Source organism: Cololabis saira, chromosome 22 (assembly GCF_033807715.1).
Source record: "Cololabis saira isolate AMF1-May2022 chromosome 22, fColSai1.1, whole genome shotgun sequence".
NCBI classification, from domain to species: Eukaryota; Metazoa; Chordata; class Actinopteri; order Beloniformes; family Belonidae; genus Cololabis; species Cololabis saira.
In genome coordinates, this window is record NC_084608.1 from 35,641,256 (window position 1) to 35,660,523 (window position 19,268).

Sequence of the window (19,268 nt, forward strand, 5' to 3'; positions counted from 1 at the left end):
TCTTGATCAAATATATTTCTGTGGGAAAACAACACAGTTCACAGCTACAGTTAATTCATCAAACATCCATCTTATCTGTCTGAAGAGTTAGAAAACAAGACAACTACCAAGATTAAGATACAACTGGACTGGAGAGACACATTACACCCTGGAAACAGAAAGCGTCTTGAGTTGGAGGCCAAGTATAGTCCGATGAGTGGGTTTCCATCAGCATCCGTTCAGGATAAAAGCTGGAAGGCTGGAAGGTAACGGTACCGACCAGATCCTCCGTCTTTTCAGCCGTCATGTGTCCATTACAGGGCTGGACCTGGGAGGATCCGCCGGCTCAGCAAAGTCCTGCTCAGGACCACTAGGTGGCAGTAGTGTGCCACTTCTGCTGGTGGCCAGCCACCACTGCAGTGAATGAAACAGACGATGAAGAAGAACCAAGAAGACAAAACCAGCAACGAGGAGATGAACCTGAAGGAGCTGAGATGGTTGCTGAGTTTCTGTTGCTGCTTTTGCATAAACAGCAACGATCAGCATGAATTAGAAGTGTAGAAGTGTGAGGGAACGTCAGGAGGGCTGCAGATCATCTTCTGAACCGAGTTAACACTTAACATGAGGCAGGACCTCGTCTTTGCCTTGCAGAACTTTCCCATCATTCTTGTCGGAGGGCCGTTCCTGGCAATGCAGACACTTACCAACAGCTGAGGCGCCATAAAGCAACTTGCTACTGGAAAGAAACCTCCATCCTGCAGAGATGCACCATGTATGTTGGTAAACCTCCCAGGAATGTTGTTTCCAGGAGATTTAGAAGAGCTGTTTCAGAGAAAACCCTCTGTGGTGATTAGTTGAGCAGATATTTCTGATGGCAAGGGTTGGGATCAAAACTCCTTCCTGGAAATCATGATGCAGCTTCCACACATGTGCAGTTTAAGGGGGCAGTAATGCTCTTCAGATCAAGGCCAGATCTCCACAGAGGAACGGGTCAAGGTCATTGAGAATCTCAATCATCTCTGAACTGGCCGTTTGACCTTTAAACCTTACCGTTTCAACAACACAGCGAGTTCTCTCTCCTCTGTTCGGCTTCTCCTTTGCCGTCTCCAACTCTTCATAATTGATGACACGTCTCTCCAGGAGTTTGTCCAGCAGTCTCAGGAGGTTAGATTCTGAGATCCTCTCAACGAGGCTGCTCCGGACTTCCAGCAGACGTTCGGCTGTAGGGAGACGCAGACGGGCTGATCTAACAGACCGTTGTAATCCAGAGGAAGGAAGATAAACTTGTCTTTCCCAGACGCTGTGGGAGGCGTTGTCCTTTAGAAACAGTTGGATATGTTCCAACATGTTTTCATAAGTCACATGGAATGCTGGGAAGTAATTGTCATCGTACTCTTCATCAAATTCAGCATCTGTAGGCTGGAGTTCAACGGAGTCTCCTCCAGGACTGGTGGTCAGAGAGTAATCCTGCTGGGGCTGCAGATTACAGTGAGGGGGGGTCTCTATGTACGTCTCATCTCCAAATAATTCCTTCCTGGTATTTTTCACGTGCTTAAGACAAACATTTTTCGGAAGTAACAGCACAGCAATGCGGTATTTGGTTTCTGGACCCTGTGGAGGCTTGTAGAACGGCAGAACCAACGCTCGGATCGGAACAGAGGGAGAGTTTTCATCTATGACGTTACCGTAACAAGAAAACCCTGTGACGTCGATGACAACATGAGTTTCTGTTATCTTCTGAGGCCTGATGAACTGGATGCCATCATCGTTCACGTGAGCGACCGACAAGAAGCGACATCCCCCTGTGGAGCGGATCTGACAGTGAGGGAGGTGAAGCTGACACATGGACCCCTCCTTCACACACCTGAGGTCAAACAGGGGTCCTGCAGCTTCTTGTGATGTGGGCTCAGCTGGCTCCTGCTCCAAGGAAGGATCCTGTACAGAACCTGGCCTCCGTCCTTCATGTGAAACACCAGAGCCGTCTCTCTGCACTGGTACTGACCTGGACGGGAGCACCGGAACCTGTAGCTTTCACCAGCAGACTCATCAGTGCAGGCAGGTGGGAACTCCTCAAAGCTGCTGCTCAGGTTCCCGGCAGGGAAACTTCCACATCTTTTTAGGGCTCTGCTTTCTGCAGAAGGTTGATGAGTGGGCGAGGGAAAGCTGCTTGAACGGGACCTGCTGCAGGACTTTTCCTTCCTCTCACAGGAACCTGTGGTGGAGAGTTTTAGAGGACCAGAGGAAGGCGGAGCGTTGCTCGCTGGGATCGCCTTCATTCTGATAAAAGGCTCACATCCTTCTCCCAGGTTGGAGTCTTCTTCTTCACGCTGTTGTGTCTCTTCACTGCTGCTTTCAGCAGATTTAGGAGCAGGGACAGAAGGAATGTTAGTCTGAGAGCAGGAAGGTGCGGTGGGAGCAGACCAGGGTGGTTTTTTTACAAGTATATTTATTGATTTCAAAGGGTCAGACAATAGTGAATTAAATGACTTTACATCAGTGGTTTTCAAATGTTTTCAGTCAGGCCCCCCTTGGGGAATTAGAAATATTTTAGAGCCCCCACCTAACGGTTCCCACCTAGATTGGTAGAATTAATTGTATATAATTGTACAAACATTACTCTACTAATAATAAGATACAAAACCCAACTATCATTTTATATTGTATTATTAATTGAACATGAACAAAAGTGCTTGTATTGGCAAATGATTCGGTGACACTGAAATAATTAGAATAATAAAATAAAAATAATAATAATGATAACAATAATAATATAACTTTATTTGTTTAGCACTTTTCAATACAAATACCAACCAACAATTATGATACTAACAATAATAAGTAGTAATTGAAACTAGGCCTTCTTCCCTGAGTATTAATTTTATGAACATATATTAATAGACATGAACTCCTATTTGTACTGCAGGTTGTAAATAATCACATTCCTATTCCACACTCTATCAGTGACTTGTGTGTGCTTGTTTCCCTTGCAGATCTTCTCAAACCAGCTGTTGTCTCTTGATATTCTCCAAATATCTGACTTTCCTTTCCTTTGTTTTGTAAAGATCTTCTTTGAGGTTTATTTTCCCCGTCATTGATCTCCACTTGTCGCTAGACTCCATCCCAATCCCGCATTGACCCGGCAGGACCCGATCCCAATGCAGCCGTCTGGTTTCCAGCTCCGCTCCGTCTTCCCGCGCCACCTGCAGTACCTCCACGCCCCACTAGGGGGGCGCACCCCCCTGCAGTACCTCCACGCCCCACTAGGGGGGCACCCCCCCTGCAGTACCTCCACGCCCCACTAGGGGGGCGCACCCCCCCTGCAGTACCTCCACGCCCCACTAGGGGGGGCACCCCCCTGCAGTACCTCCACGCCCCACTAGGGGGGCGCACCCCCCCTGCAGTACCTCCACGCCCCACTAGGGGGGGCACCCCCCTGCAGTACCTCCACGCCCCACTAGGGGGGCGCACCCCCCCTGCAGTACCTCCACGCCCCACTAGGGGGGGCACCCCCCTGCAGTACCTCCACGCCCCACTAGGGGGGCGCACCCCCCCTGCAGTACCTCCACGCCCCACTAGGGGGGCACCCCCCCTGCAGTACCTCCACGCCCCACTAGGGGGGCACCCCCCCTGCAGTACCTCCACGCCCCACTAGGGGGCCGCACCCCCCCTGCAGTACCTCCACGCCCCACTAGGGGGGCATTACATCAATATGCACCCTCTTTTTTTTTAGACGAGGGTTTTTGACGAGGGGAGAGGTGGAGGTTGGTGGAGCCACCTGCTGCACTCTCTGTTTGGTTCCAGTTTGGGCTGCAGACAAAAACAGATGATACTGTTGTTTAATTTGACATTAAACTCATGACATCTGGAAATAATTTTAAAGTTACACCTGAAATCACAACAAGACTGTAAAAATATGAGAGTTTATGTAAACTGACATGTAAAACCATGGTGGCTCTAATGAATGTGAGCAGGTAAATAATGATGAGTGAGCAGAGGTGCGTGCAGCGTCCCAGCATGCACCTCTGCTCACACTGAACTGGCTGCTCTGTCTGATGCTGAAGCTGCTTCTGGGTCTGGTATCAAACCCGTCCTTCCTGATGAGGAACCTGGGTTTCTTCCTGAAGCTCATGTTCAATCCAGAGCCAACGCTTTAGCTGCCATGGTTGAGGATGCTGGAAACCAGCCTGGAGTTCAACACCTTCCTCCAGAGATCTGATCAAGAATGACTGAATCTCCTCCTGAACAACATCAGTCAATACTTGGAACATTCAGTCAAGTCTCTCTGTCATTCTGGGAACTGTGGGCACCATTCAACCCCAGACGTCTGGATGAGAGAAGAACTAGCAGAGAACCCAGAACTGGACCAGGAAGACTGTTCTACTTTTCTGAATCTCTACGAGGCTGCTGGACCACAGAGATCTCAGCTGGTAATGAAACACTGATTGGTCCAGGACGGCTGATGGATGAAAGCCTGGATTCTTCTCAGTCACGGAGCTTTTGGACAGTTTGACGTTAAGGACATTTATTGGAGGAAGTCAGGTCCATTTAATGTTGATGTTCTCCCCTCAGTTCTGTCCCGGTTTGGAGTTCATGTCCCAGTTTTGGTGTTTAGGTTCCTGTTTTATTTTGAAACTCCGTGTCCTCGTGTTTCAGTTTTGTCTTGACTTCCCTTGTTCAGAGACTCACATGAAATGATAAGTTTACATATTTATGCTCATAAACAAGGAGAGTTCTGCAGAGTTCGTAACCTGGATGAACCAATACGACGACTATTCCATCAACTGAACCTCTTTATGATGAAATAACTGCAACATTTAATTTTTATGAAAAATACAGTCCTGTTTGTGTATTATTATTACTATATATACACTGCAGTTATTAGATTTTAAAATACTTGATTTTAAAATACTTGATTTCTTCTACTAGACCAGCGGTCGGCAACCCAAAATGTTTTAGATCCATATTGGACCAAAAACACAAAAACTAATATGTCTTGTATCATGTAACCCCTTTCCCAGGTAGCTAATTAGTAATGAGGGGTGTTGTAGTACACTGGAACGGGGCCCGAGTTCGTCTAGTTTTGGCGCAACATACCGGTAAGGACCTGAATAATAATATGAAATAATATGGCGGTGCCTCCAATGATATCTAAGAAGTAGCACAAATTAGGTACTTCCCCTTTAAAATGTCTTGACTGACTTATATTTCAAATAACCACAGAGTATTGACTTTATAATCAAAACACAGATTTATTTTTAGCAAACAGGTATTTTATGAAACAATATGAAAGGTAGTCAAATTAGTTAACAGGTTCACTGTTGACCTTTAAAAGGTGTAATGGTAACAAAGTTCAAAAACCCAATAAGGAACTCACAGTTTTGATCCACATTAAATCAGTGAATGAATGAAAATGACCATAAGTCACGATACCCACAGCCCACACTCACACACACACTCACACCGGCTGTTAAAGAAAATGAAAAATAAAATAAAGCGTTGCAGGCCCAGTCGATGCTCGTGAGCGGTGAGGCCAAAACGAAAGGCCGGTTCACTGGGTTACCAGCATAAAATAAAGCACGTGCAAAGGTACTCACGAACCCAACAGTCAGAGATGTGGGGATGAGGGAAAAGGGCAGGAAGGCACGATGTGGTTTCGGTGGTCAGGATGAAGCGGGCAGCTTCACCAGGCAGGAACACGTGCTCTCAAGTACAGCAGCTTCAGCCTCTCACGGTCCAGGGCTCTCCCGGTCCTCACTCTCTCCCATACGGCAAATGTGCAGTCCTGAACCAAATAACTCCTTTTAATTTTAACACCACAGGCTGACTCGTGGCAAAGACTCACAGTAAACACCATTAGCAATTGCTAGCCGCAATGCAAAATCATCAATATAAAAGTCTATGAGCATATTAAACCAACGGCTAGCAGCGCTTAGCATTTTAGCTCGTTTTTACACATGTCAAAAACAGTAAGTACATAAGACACATTCATTTACCTCTGGCAGCTTCTCAGAGTACACACACATCCACTACACGACGACTCTCCGTCAGTCTTGGGAGTTTAGCATGTTGCTCTTATGCTCGACGCAGCAAAAACGGCTCTGCCGATATATCATTGATGCGCCCGAGATGACGCTAAGCACCTCCTACCTGAACAAGGTGAGGACAGGATTGGCTCAGGACTGGTGGCCCAAGATGAGATCATGAGAGGATGCTCCACTGTACCCAAAATTAACACCAACAAAACCCTTTACTCTCTGACTTTTAACTGTAAATAGAATGAATTTTTAACATGTTATACTACAGCATTTTTAAACATAGTTACACCTTATGAACTATTATTTACTATTAACTTAAAACATTTTATCCTCTAAATAAAGGATGAAATAAGAGCCACAGGGCTACAGAAGGTTTTGGTGTCATGAAATATTTGGTGACATGAAGGTTTTGGTGACATGAAGGTTTTGGTGACATGAAGGTTTTGGTGTCATGAAGGTTTTGGTGACATGAAGGTTTTGGTGTCATGAAATATTTGGTGACATGAAGGTTTTGGTGTCATGAAGGTTTTGGTGACATGAAGGTTTTGGTGTCATGAAATATTTGGTGACATGAAGGTTTTGGTGTCATGAAGGTTTTGGTGACATGAAGGTTTTGGTGTCATGAAATATTTGGTGACATGAAGGTTTTGGTGTCATGAAGGTTTTGGTGTCATGAAGGTTTTGGTGACATGAAGGTTTTGGTGTCATGAAATATTTGGTGACATGAAGGTTTTGGTGTCATGAAATATTTGGTGACATGAAGGTTTTGGTGTCATGAAATATTTGGTGTCATGAAGGTTTTGGTGACATGAAGGTTTTGGTGTCATGAAGGTTTTGGTGTCATGAAATATTTGGTGACATGAAGGTTTTGGTGTCATGAAGGTTTTGGTGTCATGAAATATTTGGTGACATGAAGGTTTTGGTGTCATGAAATATTTGGTGACATGAAGGTTTTGGTGTCATGAAGGTTTTGGTGTCATGAAGGTTTTGGTGTCATGAAATATTTGGTGACATGAAGGTTTTGGTGTCATGAAGGTTTTGGTGACATGAAGGTTTTGGTGACATGAAGGTTTTGGTGTCATGAAGGTTTTGGTGTCATGAAGGTTTTGGTGTCATGAAATATTTGGTGACATGAAGGTTTTGGTGTCATGAAGGTTTTGGTGTCATGAAGGTTTTGGTGTCATGAAATATTTGGTGACATGAAGGTTTTGGTGTCATGAAGGTTTTGGTGTCATGAAGGTTTTGGTGTCATGAAATATTTGGTGACATGAAGGTTTTGGTGTCATGAAGGTTTTGGTGACATGAAGGTTTTGGTGTCATGAAGGTTTTGGTGTCATGAAATATTTGGTGACATGAAGGTTTTGGTGTCATGAAGGTTTTGGTGTCATGAAGGTTTTGGTGTCATGAAATATTTGGTGACATGAAGGTTTTGGTGTCATGAAGGTTTTGGTGACATGAAGGTTTTGGTGTCATGAAGGTTTTGGTGACATGAAGGTTTTGGTGTCATGAAATATTTGGTGACATGAAGGTTTTGGTGTCATGAAGGTTTTGGTGACATGAAGGTTTTGGTGTCATGAAATATTTGGTGACATGAAGGTTTTGGTGTCATGAAGCTTTTGGTGTCATGAAGGTTTTGGTGTCATGAAATATTTGGTGTCATGAAGGTTTTGGTGACATGAAGGTTTTGGTGACATGAAGGTTTTGGTGACATGAAGGTTTTGGTGTCATGAAGGTTTTGGTGTCATGAAGGTTTTGGTGTCATGAAGGTTTTGGTGTCATGAAGGTTTTGGTGTCATGAAATATTTGGTGTCATGAAATATTTGGTGTCATGAAGGTTTTGGTGTCATGAAGGTTTTGGTGACATGAAGGTTTTGGTGTCATGAAATATTTGGTGACATGAAGGTTTTGGTGACATGAAGGTTTTGGTGTCATGAAATATTTGGTGTCATGAAGGTTTTGGTGACATGAAGGTTTTGGTGACATGAAATATTTGGTGTCATGAAGGTTTTGGTGTCATGAAGGTTTTGGTGTCATGAAGGTTTTGGTGTCATGAAGGTTTTGGTGACATGAAGGTTTTGGTGTCATGAAGGTTTTGGTGTCATGAAGGTTTTGGTGACATGAAGGTTTTGGTGACATGAAATATTTGGTGTCATGAAGGTTTTGGTGTCATGAAGGTTTTGGTGTCATGAAGGTTTTGGTGTCATGAAGGTTTTGGTGACATGAAGGTTTTGGTGTCATGAAGGTTTTGGTGACATGAAGGTTTTGGTGTCATGAAATATTTGGTGTCATGAAGGTTTTGGTGACATGAAGGTTTTGGTGACATGAAATATTTGGTGTCATGAAGGTTTTGGTGTCATGAAGGTTTTGGTGTCATGAAGGTTTTGGTGTCATGAAGGTTTTGGTGACATGAAGGTTTTGGTGTCATGAAGGTTTTGGTGACATGAAGGTTTTGGTGTCATGAAGGTTTTGGTGTCATGAAGGTTTTGGTGTCATGAAATATTTGGTGACATGAAGGTTTTGGTGTCATGAAGGTTTTGGTGTCATGAAGGTTTTGGTGTCATGAAATATTTGGTGTCATGAAGGTTTTGGTGACATGAAGAATTTGGTGTCATGAAGGTTTTGGTGTTATGAAATATTTGGTGACATGAAGGTTTTGGTGTCATGAAATATTTGGTGACATGAAGGTTTTGGTGTCATGAAGGTTTTGGTGTCATGAAGGTTTTGGTGACATGAAATATTTGGTGACATGAAGGTTTTGGTGACATGAAATATTTGGTGTCATGAAGGTTTTGGTGTCATGAAGGTTTTGGTGTCATGAAATATTTGGTGACATGAAGGTTTTGGTGTCATGAAGGTTTTGGTGTCATGAAGGTTTTGGTGTCATGAAATATTTGGTGACATGAAGGTTTTGGTGACATGAAGGTTTTGGTGTCATGAAGGTTTTGGTGTCATGAAATATTTGGTGTCATGAAGGTTTTGGTGACATGAAGGTTTTGGTGTCATGAAGGTTTTGGTGTCGTGAAATATTTGGTGTCATGAAGGTTTTGGTGACATGAAGGTTTTGGTGACATGAAGGTTTTGGTGTCATGAAGGTTTTGGTGTCATGAAGGTTTTGGTGACATGAAATATTTGGTGACATGAAGGTTTTGGTGACATGAAATATTTGGTGACATGAAGGTTTTGGTGTCATGAAGGTTTTGGTGTCATGAAGGTTTTGGTGTCATGAAATATTTGGTGACATGAAGGTTTTGGTGTCATGAAGGTTTTGGTGTCATGAAATATTTGGTGTCATGAAGGTTTTGGTGACATGAAGGTTTTGGTGACATGAAGGTTTTGGTGACATGAAGGTTTTGGTGACATGAAGGTTTTGGTGTCATGAAGGTTTTGGTGACATGAAGGTTTTGGTGACATGAAATATTTGGTGACATGAAGGTTTTGGTGTCATGAAGGTTTTGGTGACATGAAGGTTTTGGTGACATGAAATATTTGGTGACATGAAGGTTTTGGTGACATGAAATATTTGGTGACATGAAGGTTTTGGTGTCATGAAGGTTTTGGTGTCATGAAGGTTTTGGTGTCATGAAATATTTGGTGACATGAAGGTTTTGGTGACATGAAGGTTTTGGTGACATGAAGGTTTTGGTGTCATGAAGGTTTTGGTGTCATGAAATATTTGGTGTCATGAAGGTTTTGGTGACATGAAGGTTTTGGTGACATGAAGGTTTTGGTGTCATGAAGGTTTTGGTGTCATGAAATATTTGGTGACATGAAGGTTTTGGTGTCATGAAGGTTTTGGTGTCATGAAGGTTTTGGTGACATGAAGGTTTTGGTGTCATGAAGGTTTTGGTGTCATGAAATATTTGGTGACATGAAATATTTGGTGACATGAAGGTTTTGGTGACATGAAGGTTTTGGTGTCATGAAGGTTTTGGTGTCATGAAATATTTGGTGACATGAAGGTTTTGGTGACATGAAGGTTTTGGTGACATGAAGGTTTTGGTGTCATGAAGGTTTTGGTGTCATGAAATATTTGGTGTCATGAAGGTTTTGGTGACATGAAGGTTTTGGTGTCATGAAGGTTTTGGTGTCATGAAATATTTGGTGACATGAAGGTTTTGGTGTCATGAAGGTTTTGGTGTCATGAAATATTTGGTGACATGAAGGTTTTGGTGTCATGAAGGTTTTGGTGTCATGAAATATTTGGTGACATGAAATATTTGGTGACATGAAGGTTTTGGTGTCATGAAATATTTGGTGACAGGAAGGTTTTGGTGTCATGAAGGTTTTGGTGACATGAAGGTTTTGGTGTCATGAAATATTTGGTGACATGAAGGTTTTGGTGTCATGAAATATTTGGTGACATGAAGGTTTTGGTGTCATGAAGGTTTTGGTGACATGAAGGTTTTGGTGTCATGAAGGTTTTGGTGTCATGAAATATTTGGTGACAGGAAGGTTTTGGTGTCATGAAATATTTGGTGTCATGAAGGTTTTGGTGTCATGAAGGTTTTGGTGTCATGAAATATTTGGTGACATGAAGGTTTTGGTGTCATGAAATATTTGGTGTCATGAAGGTTTTGGTGTCATGAAGGTTTTGGTGTCATGAAGGTTTTGGTGTCATGAAGGTTTTGGTGACATGAAGGTTTTGGTGTCATGAAGGTTTTGGTGTCATGAAATATTTGGTGACATGAAGGTTTTGGTGACATGAAGGTTTTGGTGTCATGAAGGTTTTGGTGTCATGAAGGTTTTGGTGTCATGAAATATTTGGTGACATGAAGGTTTTGGTGACATGAAGGTTTTGGTGACATGAAGGTTTTGGTGTCATGAAGGTTTTGGTGTCATGAAATATTTGGTTACATGAAGGTTTTGGTGTCATGAAATATTTGGTGACATGAAGGTTTTGGTGACATGAAATATTTGGTGACATGAAGGTTTTGGTGTCATGAAATATTTGGTTACATGAAGGTTTTGGTGACATGAAGGTTTTGGTGTCATGAAGGTTTTGGTGACATGAAATATTTGGAATATTTGGTGACATGAAGGTTTTGGTGTCATGAAATATTTGGTTACATGAAGGTTTTGGTGTCATGAAGGTTTTGGTGACATGAAGGTTTTGGTGTCATGAAGGTTTTGGTGTCATGAAGGTTTTGGTGTCATGAAATATTTGGTGACATGAAGGTTTTGGTGTCATGAAATATTTGGTGACATGAAGGTTTTGGTGTCATGAAATATTTGGTGACATGAAGGTTTTGGTGTCATGAAGGTTTTGGTGACATGAAGGTTTTGGTGTCATGAAGGTTTTGGTGACATGAAGGTTTTGGTGACATGAAGGTTTTGGTGACATGAAGGTTTTGGTGTCATGAAATATTTGGTGACATGAAATATTTGGTGACATGAAGGTTTTGGTGTCATGAAATATTTGGTGACATGAAGGTTTTGGTGACATGAAATATTTGGTGTCATGAAGGTTTTGGTGTCATGAAATATTTGGTGACATGAAGGTTTTGGTGTCATGAAATATTTGGTGACATGAAGGTTTTGGTGTCATGAAGGTTTTGGTGTCATGAAGGTTTTGGTGACATGAAGGTTTTGGTGTCATGAAGGTTTTGGTGTCATGAAATATTTGGTGACATGAAATATTTGGTGACATGAAGGTTTTGGTGTCATGAAATATTTGGTGACATGAAATATTTGGTGTCATGAAATATTTGGTGTCATGAAGGTTTTGGTGTCATGAAGGTTTTGGTGTCATGAAGGTTTTGGTGACATGAAATATTTGGAATATTTGGTGACATGAAGGTTTTGGTGTCATGAAATATTTGGTTACATGAAGGTTTTGGTGTCATGAAGGTTTTGGTGACATGAAGGTTTTGGTGTCATGAAGGTTTTGGTGTCATGAAATATTTGGTGACATGAAGGTTTTGGTGTCATGAAGGTTTTGGTGTCATGAAATATTTGGTGTCATGAAGGTTTTGGTGACATGAAGGTTTTGGTGTCATGAAGGTTTTGGTGTCATGAAGGTTTTGGTGTCATGAAATATTTGGTGACATGAAGGTTTTGGTGTCATGAAATATTTGGTGACATGAAGGTTTTGGTGAAGGTTTTGGTGACAGGAAGGTTTTGGTGTCATGAAGGTTTTAGTGACATGAAGTTTTTGGTGACATGAAATATTTGGTGACATGAAGGTTTTGGTGACATGAAGGTTTTGGTGACGTGAAGGTTTTGGTGACATGAAGGTTTTGGTGTCATGAAGGTTTTGGTGACATGAAGGTTTTGGTGTCATGAAGGTTTTGGTGTCATGAAATATTTGGTGACATGAAATATTTGGTGACATGAAGGTTTTGGTGTCATGAAATATTTGGTGACATGAAGGTTTTGGTGTCATGAAGGTTTTGGTGTCATGAAGGTTTTGGTGTCATGAAGGTTTTGGTGTCATGAAATATTTGGTGACATGAAATATTTGGTGACATGAAGGTTTTGGTGTCATGAAATATTTGGTGACATGAAATATTTGGTGACATGAAGGTTTTGGTGTCATGAAATATTTGGTGACATGAAGGTTTTGGTGTCATGAAGGTTTTGGTGTCATGAAGGTTTTGGTGTCATGAAATATTTGGTGACATGAAATATTTGGTGACATGAAGGTTTTGGTGTCATGAAATATTTGGTGACATGAAGGTTTTGGTGTCATGAAATATTTGGTGACATGAAGGTTTTGGTGACATGAAATATTTGGTGACATGAAGGTTTTGGTGTCATGAAGGTTTTGGTGACATGAAATATTTGGTGTCATGAAGGTTTTGGTGTCATGAAGGTTTTGGTGTCATGAAGGTTTTGGTGACATGAAGGTTTTGGTGTCATGAAATATTTGGTGACATGAAATATTTGGTGACATGAAGGTTTTGGTGTCATGAAATATTTGGTTACATGAAGGTTTTGGTGTCATGAAGGTTTTGGTGTCATGAAGGTTTTGGTGTCATGAAGGTTTTGGTGTCATGAAGGTTTTGGTGACATGAAGGTTTTGGTGTCATGAAATATTTGGTGACATGAAATATTTGGTGTCATGAAATATTTGGTGACATGAAGGTTTTGGTGTCATGAAATATTTGGTGACATGAAATATTTGGTGACATGAAGGTTTTGGTGTCATGAAGGTTTTGGTGTCATGAAGGTTTTGGTGTCATGAAGGTTTTGGTGTCATGAAATATTTGGTGACATGAAATATTTGGTGACATGAAGGTTTTGGTGTCATGAAATATTTGGTGACATGTAATATTTGGTGACATGAAGGTTTTGGTGTCATGAAATATTTGGTGACATGAAGGTTTTGGTCACATGAAATATTTGGTGACATGAAGGTTTTGGTCACATGAAATATTTGGTGACATGAAGGTTTTGGTGTCATGAAGGTTTTGGTGACATGAAGGTTTTTGTGTCATGAAGGTTTTGGTGTCATGAAATATTTGGTTACATGAAGGTTTTGGTGTCATGAAGGTTTTGGTGTCATGAAGGTTTTGGTGACATGAAGGTTTTGGTGTCATGAAGGTTTTGGTGTCATGAAATATTTGGTGACATGTAATATTTGGTGACATGAAGGTTTTGGTGTCATGAAGGTTTTGGTGTCATGAAGGTTTTGGTGTCATGAAATATTTGGTGACATGAAGGTTTTGGTGACATGAAGGTTTTGGTGTCATGAAGGTTTTGGTGTCATGAAGGTTTTGGTGTCATGAAATATTTGGTGAAATGAAGGTTTTGGTGTCATGAAATATTTGGTGACATGAAGGTTTTGGTGACATGAAATATTTGGTGACATGAAGGTTTTGGTGTCATGAAGGTTTTGGTGACATGAAGGTTTTGGTGTCATGAAGGTTTTGGTGTCATGAAATATTTGGTTACATGAAGGTTTTGGTGACATGAAGGTTTTGGTGTCATGAAGATTTTGGTGTCATGAAGGTTTTGGTGTCATGAAGGTTTTGGTGACATGAAGGTTTTGGTGTCATAAAAGTTTTGGTGTCATGAAATATTTGGTGACATGAAATATTTGGTGACATGAAGGTTTTGGTGTCATGAAATATTTGGTGTCATAAAGGTTTTGGTGTCATGAAATATTTGGTGTCATGAAATATTTGGTGACATGAAGGTTTTGGTGTCATGAAATATTTGGTGACATGAAGGTTTTGGTGTCATGAAATATTTGGTGACATGAAGGTTTTGGTGTCATGAAGGTTTTGGTGACATGAAGGTTTTGGTGTCATGAAGGTTTTGGTGACATGAAGGTTTTGGTGTCATGAAGGTTTTGGTGTCATGAAATATTTGGTGACATGAAATATTTGGTGACATGAAGGTTTTGGTGTCATGAAATATTTGGTGTCATGAAGGTTTTGGTGACATGAAGGTTTTGGTGTCATGAAATATTTGGTGTCATGAAGGTTTTGGTGACATGAAGGTTTTGGTGTCATGAAGGTTTTGGTGTCATGAAGGTTTTGGTGTCATGAAATATTTGGTGACATGAAGGTTTTGGTGTCATGAAATATTTGGTGACATGAAGGTTTTGGTGAAGGTTTTGGTGACATGAAGGTTTTGGTGTCATGAAGGTTTTGGTGACATGAAGGTTTTGGTGACATGAAATATTTGGTGACATGAAGGTTTTGGTGACATGAAGGTTTTGGTGACGTGAAGGTTTTGGTGTCATGAAATATTTGGTGACATGAAATATTTGGTGTCATGAAGGTTTTGGTGACATGAAATATTTGGTGTCATGAAGGTTTTGGTGACATGAAGGTTTTGGTGACATGAAGGTTTTGGTGTCATGAAGGTTTTGGTGACATGAAGGTTTTGGTGTCATGAAGGTTTTGGTGTCATGAAATATTTGGTGACATGAAATATTTGGTGACATGAAGGTTTTGGTGTCATGAAATATTTGGTGACATGAAGGTTTTGGTGTCATGAAGGTTTTGGTGTCATGAAGGTTTTGGTGTCATGAAATATTTGGTGACATGAAATATTTGGTGACATGAAGGTTTTGGTGTCATGAAATATTTGGTGACATGAAGGTTTTGGTGTCATGAAGGTTTTGGTGTCATGAAGGTTTTGGTGTCATGAAATATTTGGTGACATGAAATATTTGGTGACATGAAGGTTTTGGTGTCATGAAATATTTGGTGACATGAAGGTTTTGGTGTCATGAAATATTTGGTGACATGAAGGTTTTGGTGACATGAAATATTTGGTGACATGAAGGTTTTGGTGTCATGAAGGTTTTGGTGACATGAAGGTTTTGGTGTCATGAAGGTTTTGGTGTCATGAAATATTTGGTTACATGAAGGTTTTGGTGTCATGAAGGTTTTGGTGTCATGAAGGTTTTGGTGACATGAAGGTTTTGGTGTCATGAAATATTTGGTGACATGAAATATTTGGTGACATGAAGGTTTTGGTGTCATGAAATATTTGGTGACATGAAATATTTGGTGTCATGAAGGTTTTGGTGTCATGAAGGTTTTGGTGACATGAAGGTTTTGGTGTCATGAAGGTTTTGGTGTCATGAAATATTTGGTGACATGAAATATTTGGTGACATGAAGGTTTTGGTGTCATGAAATATTTGGTGACATGAAATATTTGGTGACATGAAGGTTTTGGTGTCATGAAGGTTTTGGTGTCATGAAGGTTTTGGTGTCATGAAGGTTTTGGTGTCATGAAATATTTGGTGACATGAAGGTTTTGGTGTCATGAAATATTTGGTGACATGAAGGTTTTGGTGTCATGAAATATTTGGTGACATGAAGGTTTTGGTCACATGAAATATTTGGTGACATGAAGGTTTTGGTGTCATGAAATATTTGGTGACATGAAATATTTGGTGACATGAAGGTTTTGGTGTCATGAAATATTTGGTGACATGAAGGTTTTGGTGTCATGAAATATTTGGTGACATGAAGGTTTTGGTGACATGAAATATTTGGTGACATGAAGGTTTTGGTGACATGAAGGTTTTTGTGTCATGAAGGTTTTGGTGTCATGAAATATTTGGTGACATGAAGGTTTTGGTGTCATGAAGGTTTTGGTGACATGAAGGTTTTGGTGTCATGAAGGTTTTGGTGTCATGAAATATTTGGTGACATGTAATATTTGGTGACATGAAGGTTTTGGTGTCATGAAGGTTTTGGTGTCATGAAGGTTTTGGTGTCATGAAGGTTTTGGTGTCATGAAGGTTTTGGTGACATGAAGGTTTTGGTGTCATGAAATATTTGGTGTCATGAAGGTTTTGGTGTCATGAAGGTTTTGGTGTCATGAAATATTTGGTGACATGAAGGTTTTGGTGACATGAAGGTTTTGGTGTCATGAAGGTTTTGGTGACATGAAGGTTTTTGTGTCATGAAGGTTTTGGTGTCATGAAATATTTGGTGTCATGAAGGTTTTGGTGTCATGAAGGTTTTGGTGTCATGAAATATTTGGTGACATGAAATATTTGGTGACATGAAGGTTTTGGTGTCATGAAATATTTGGTGTCATGAAGGTTTTGGTGTCATGAAGGTTTTGGTGTCATGAAATATTTGGTGACATGAAATATTTGGTGACATGAAGGTTTTGGTGTCATGAAGGTTTTGGTGTCATGAAGGTTTTGGTGTCATGAAGGTTTTGGTGACATGAAGGTTTTTGTGTCATGAAGGTTTTGGTGTCATGAAATATTTGGTGACATGAAGGTTTTGGTGTCATGAAGGTTTTGGTGACATGAAGGTTTTGGTGTCATGAAGGTTTTGGTGTCATGAAATATTTGGTGACATGTAATATTTGGTGACATGAAGGTTTTGGTGTCATGAAGGTTTTGGTGTCATGAAGGTTTTGGTGTCATGAAGGTTTTGGTGTCATGAAGGTTTTGGTGACATGAAGGTTTTGGTGTCATGAAATATTTGGTGTCATGAAGGTTTTGGTGTCATGAAGGTTTTGGTGTCATGAAGGTTTTGGTGTCATGAAGGTTTTGGTGTCATGAAGGTTTTGGTGACATGAAGGTTTTGGTGTCATGAAATATTTGGTTACATGAAGGTTTTGGTGTCATGAAGGTTTTGGTGACATGAAGGTTTTGGTGTCATGAAGGTTTTGGTGTCATGAAATATTTGGTGACATGAAGGTTTTGGTGTCATGAAATATTTGGTGACATGAAGGTTTTGGTGTCATGAAATATTTGGTGACATGAAATATTTGGTGACATGAAGGTTTTGGTGTCATGAAATATTTGGTGACATGAAGGTTTTGGTGACATGAAGGTTTTGGTGTCATGAAATATTTGGTTACATGAAGGTTTTGGTGTCATGAAGGTTTTGGTGACATGAAGGTTTTGGTGTCATGAAGGATTTGGTGTCATGAAATATTTGGTGACATGAAATATTTGGTTACATGAAGGTTTTGGTGTCATGAAGGTTTTGGTGTCATGAAATGTTTGGTGTCATGAAGGTTTTGGTGTCATGAAGGTTTTGGTGTCATGAAGGTTTTGGTGACATGAAATATTTGGAATATTTGGTGACATGAAGGTTTTGGTGTCATGAAATATTTGGTTACATGAAGGTTTTGGTGTCATGAAGGTTTTGGTGACATGAAGGTTTTGGTGTCATGAAGGTTTTGGTGTCATGAAGGTTTTGGTGTCATGAAGGTTTTGGTGACATGAAGGTTTTGGTGTCATGAAGGTTTTGGTGTCATGAAGGTTTTGGTGTCATGAAGGTTTTGGTGACATGAAGGTTTTGGTGTCATGAAATATTTGGTGTCATGAAGGTTTTGGTGTCATGAAGGTTTTGGTGTCATGAAGGTTTTGGTGTCATAAAGGTTTTGGTGACATGAAGGTTTTGGTGTCATGAAATATTTGGTTACATGAAGGTTTTGGTGTCATGAAGGTTTTGGTGACATGAAGGTTTTGGTGTCATGAAGGTTTTGGTGTCATGAAATATTTGGTGACATGAAGGTTTTGGTGTCATGAAGGTTTTGGTGTCATGAAGGTTTTGGTGACATGAAGGTTTTGGTGACATGAAGGTTTTGGTGTCATGAAGGTTTTGGTGACATGAAGGTTTTGGTGTCATGAAATATTTGGTGACATGAAGGTTTTGGTGTCATGAAATATTTGGTGACATGAAATATTTGGTGACATGAAGGTTTTGGTGTCATGAAATATTTGGTGACATGAAGGTTTTGGTGTCATGAAGGTTTTGGTGACATGAAGGTTTTGGTGACATGAAGGTTTTGGTGTCATGAAATATTTGGTGACATGAAGGTTTTGGTGTCATGAAGGTTTTGGTGACATGAAGGTTTTGGTGTCATGAAATATTTGGTGACATGAAGGTTTTGGTGTCATGAAATATTTGGTGACATGAAGGTTTTGGTGTCATGAAGGTTTTGGTGACATGAAGGTTTTGGTGACATGAAGGTTTTGGTGACATGAAATATTTGGAATATTTGGTGACATGAAGGTTTTGGTGTCATGAAATATTTGGTGACATGAAGGTTTTGGTGTCATGAAGGTTTTGGTGTCATGAAGGTTTTGGTGACATGAAGGTTTTGGTGTCATGAAGGTTTTGGTGTCATGAAATATTTGGTGACAGGAAGGTTTTGGTGTCATGAAGGTTTTGGTGACATGAAGGTTTTGGTGTCATGAAATATTTGGTGACATGAAGGTTTTGGTGTCATGAAATATTTGGTGACATGAAGGTTTTGGTGTCATGAAGGTTTTGGTGACATGAAGGTTTTGGTGTCATGAAGGTTTTGGTGTCATGAAATATTTGGTGACAGGAAGGTTTTGGTGTCATGAAATATTTGGTGTCATGAAGGTTTTGGTGTCATGAAGGTTTTGGTGTCATGAAATATTTGGTGACATGAAGGTTTTGGTGTCATGAAATATTTGGTGTCATGAAGGTTTTGGTGTCATGAAGGTTTTGGTGTCATGAAGGTTTTGGTGTCATGAAGGTTTTGGTGTCATGAAATATTTGGTGACATGAAGGTTTTGGTGACATGAAGGTTTTGGTGTCATGAAGGTTTTGGTGACATGAAGGTTTTGGTGTCATGAAGGTTTTGGTGTCATGAAGGTTTTGGTGTCATGAAATATTTGGTGACATGAAGGTTTTGGTGACATGAAGGTTTTGGTGTCATGAAATATTTGGTGTCATGAAGGTTTTGGTGTCATGAAGGTTTTGGTGACATGAAGGTTTTGGTGTCATGAAGGTTTTGGTGTCATGAAGGTTTTGGTGTCATGAAATATTTGGTGACATGAAGGTTT

General features: G+C 40.5%; 2 protein-coding genes across 20 annotated transcripts in view; one reads left to right on the forward strand and one right to left on the reverse strand.

Moving 5' to 3' along the window:
• LOC133423113 (NACHT, LRR and PYD domains-containing protein 14-like) overlaps positions 1–19,268 on the reverse strand; it is a 485,953-nt gene that overhangs the window by 173,769 nt on the left and 292,916 nt on the right. Inside the window, exons 15-16 of one of the 3 annotated variants that reach the window (XR_009770798.1) lie at positions 3,616–3,655; positions 2,848–3,188 (exon numbers count right to left, since the gene is read on the reverse strand). The exons of the other annotated variants lie outside the window; for them this stretch is intronic. The gene's annotated coding sequence lies outside the window, so the exon portion shown is untranslated. Of the gene's footprint in view, positions 1–2,847; positions 3,189–3,615; positions 3,656–19,268 lie in introns of those variants that run through there. 3 annotated transcript variants of the gene reach the window in all.
• LOC133423111 (NACHT, LRR and PYD domains-containing protein 14-like) overlaps positions 1–19,268 on the forward strand; it is a 285,843-nt gene that overhangs the window by 69,162 nt on the left and 197,413 nt on the right. The gene's annotated exons all lie outside the window — the stretch shown is intronic.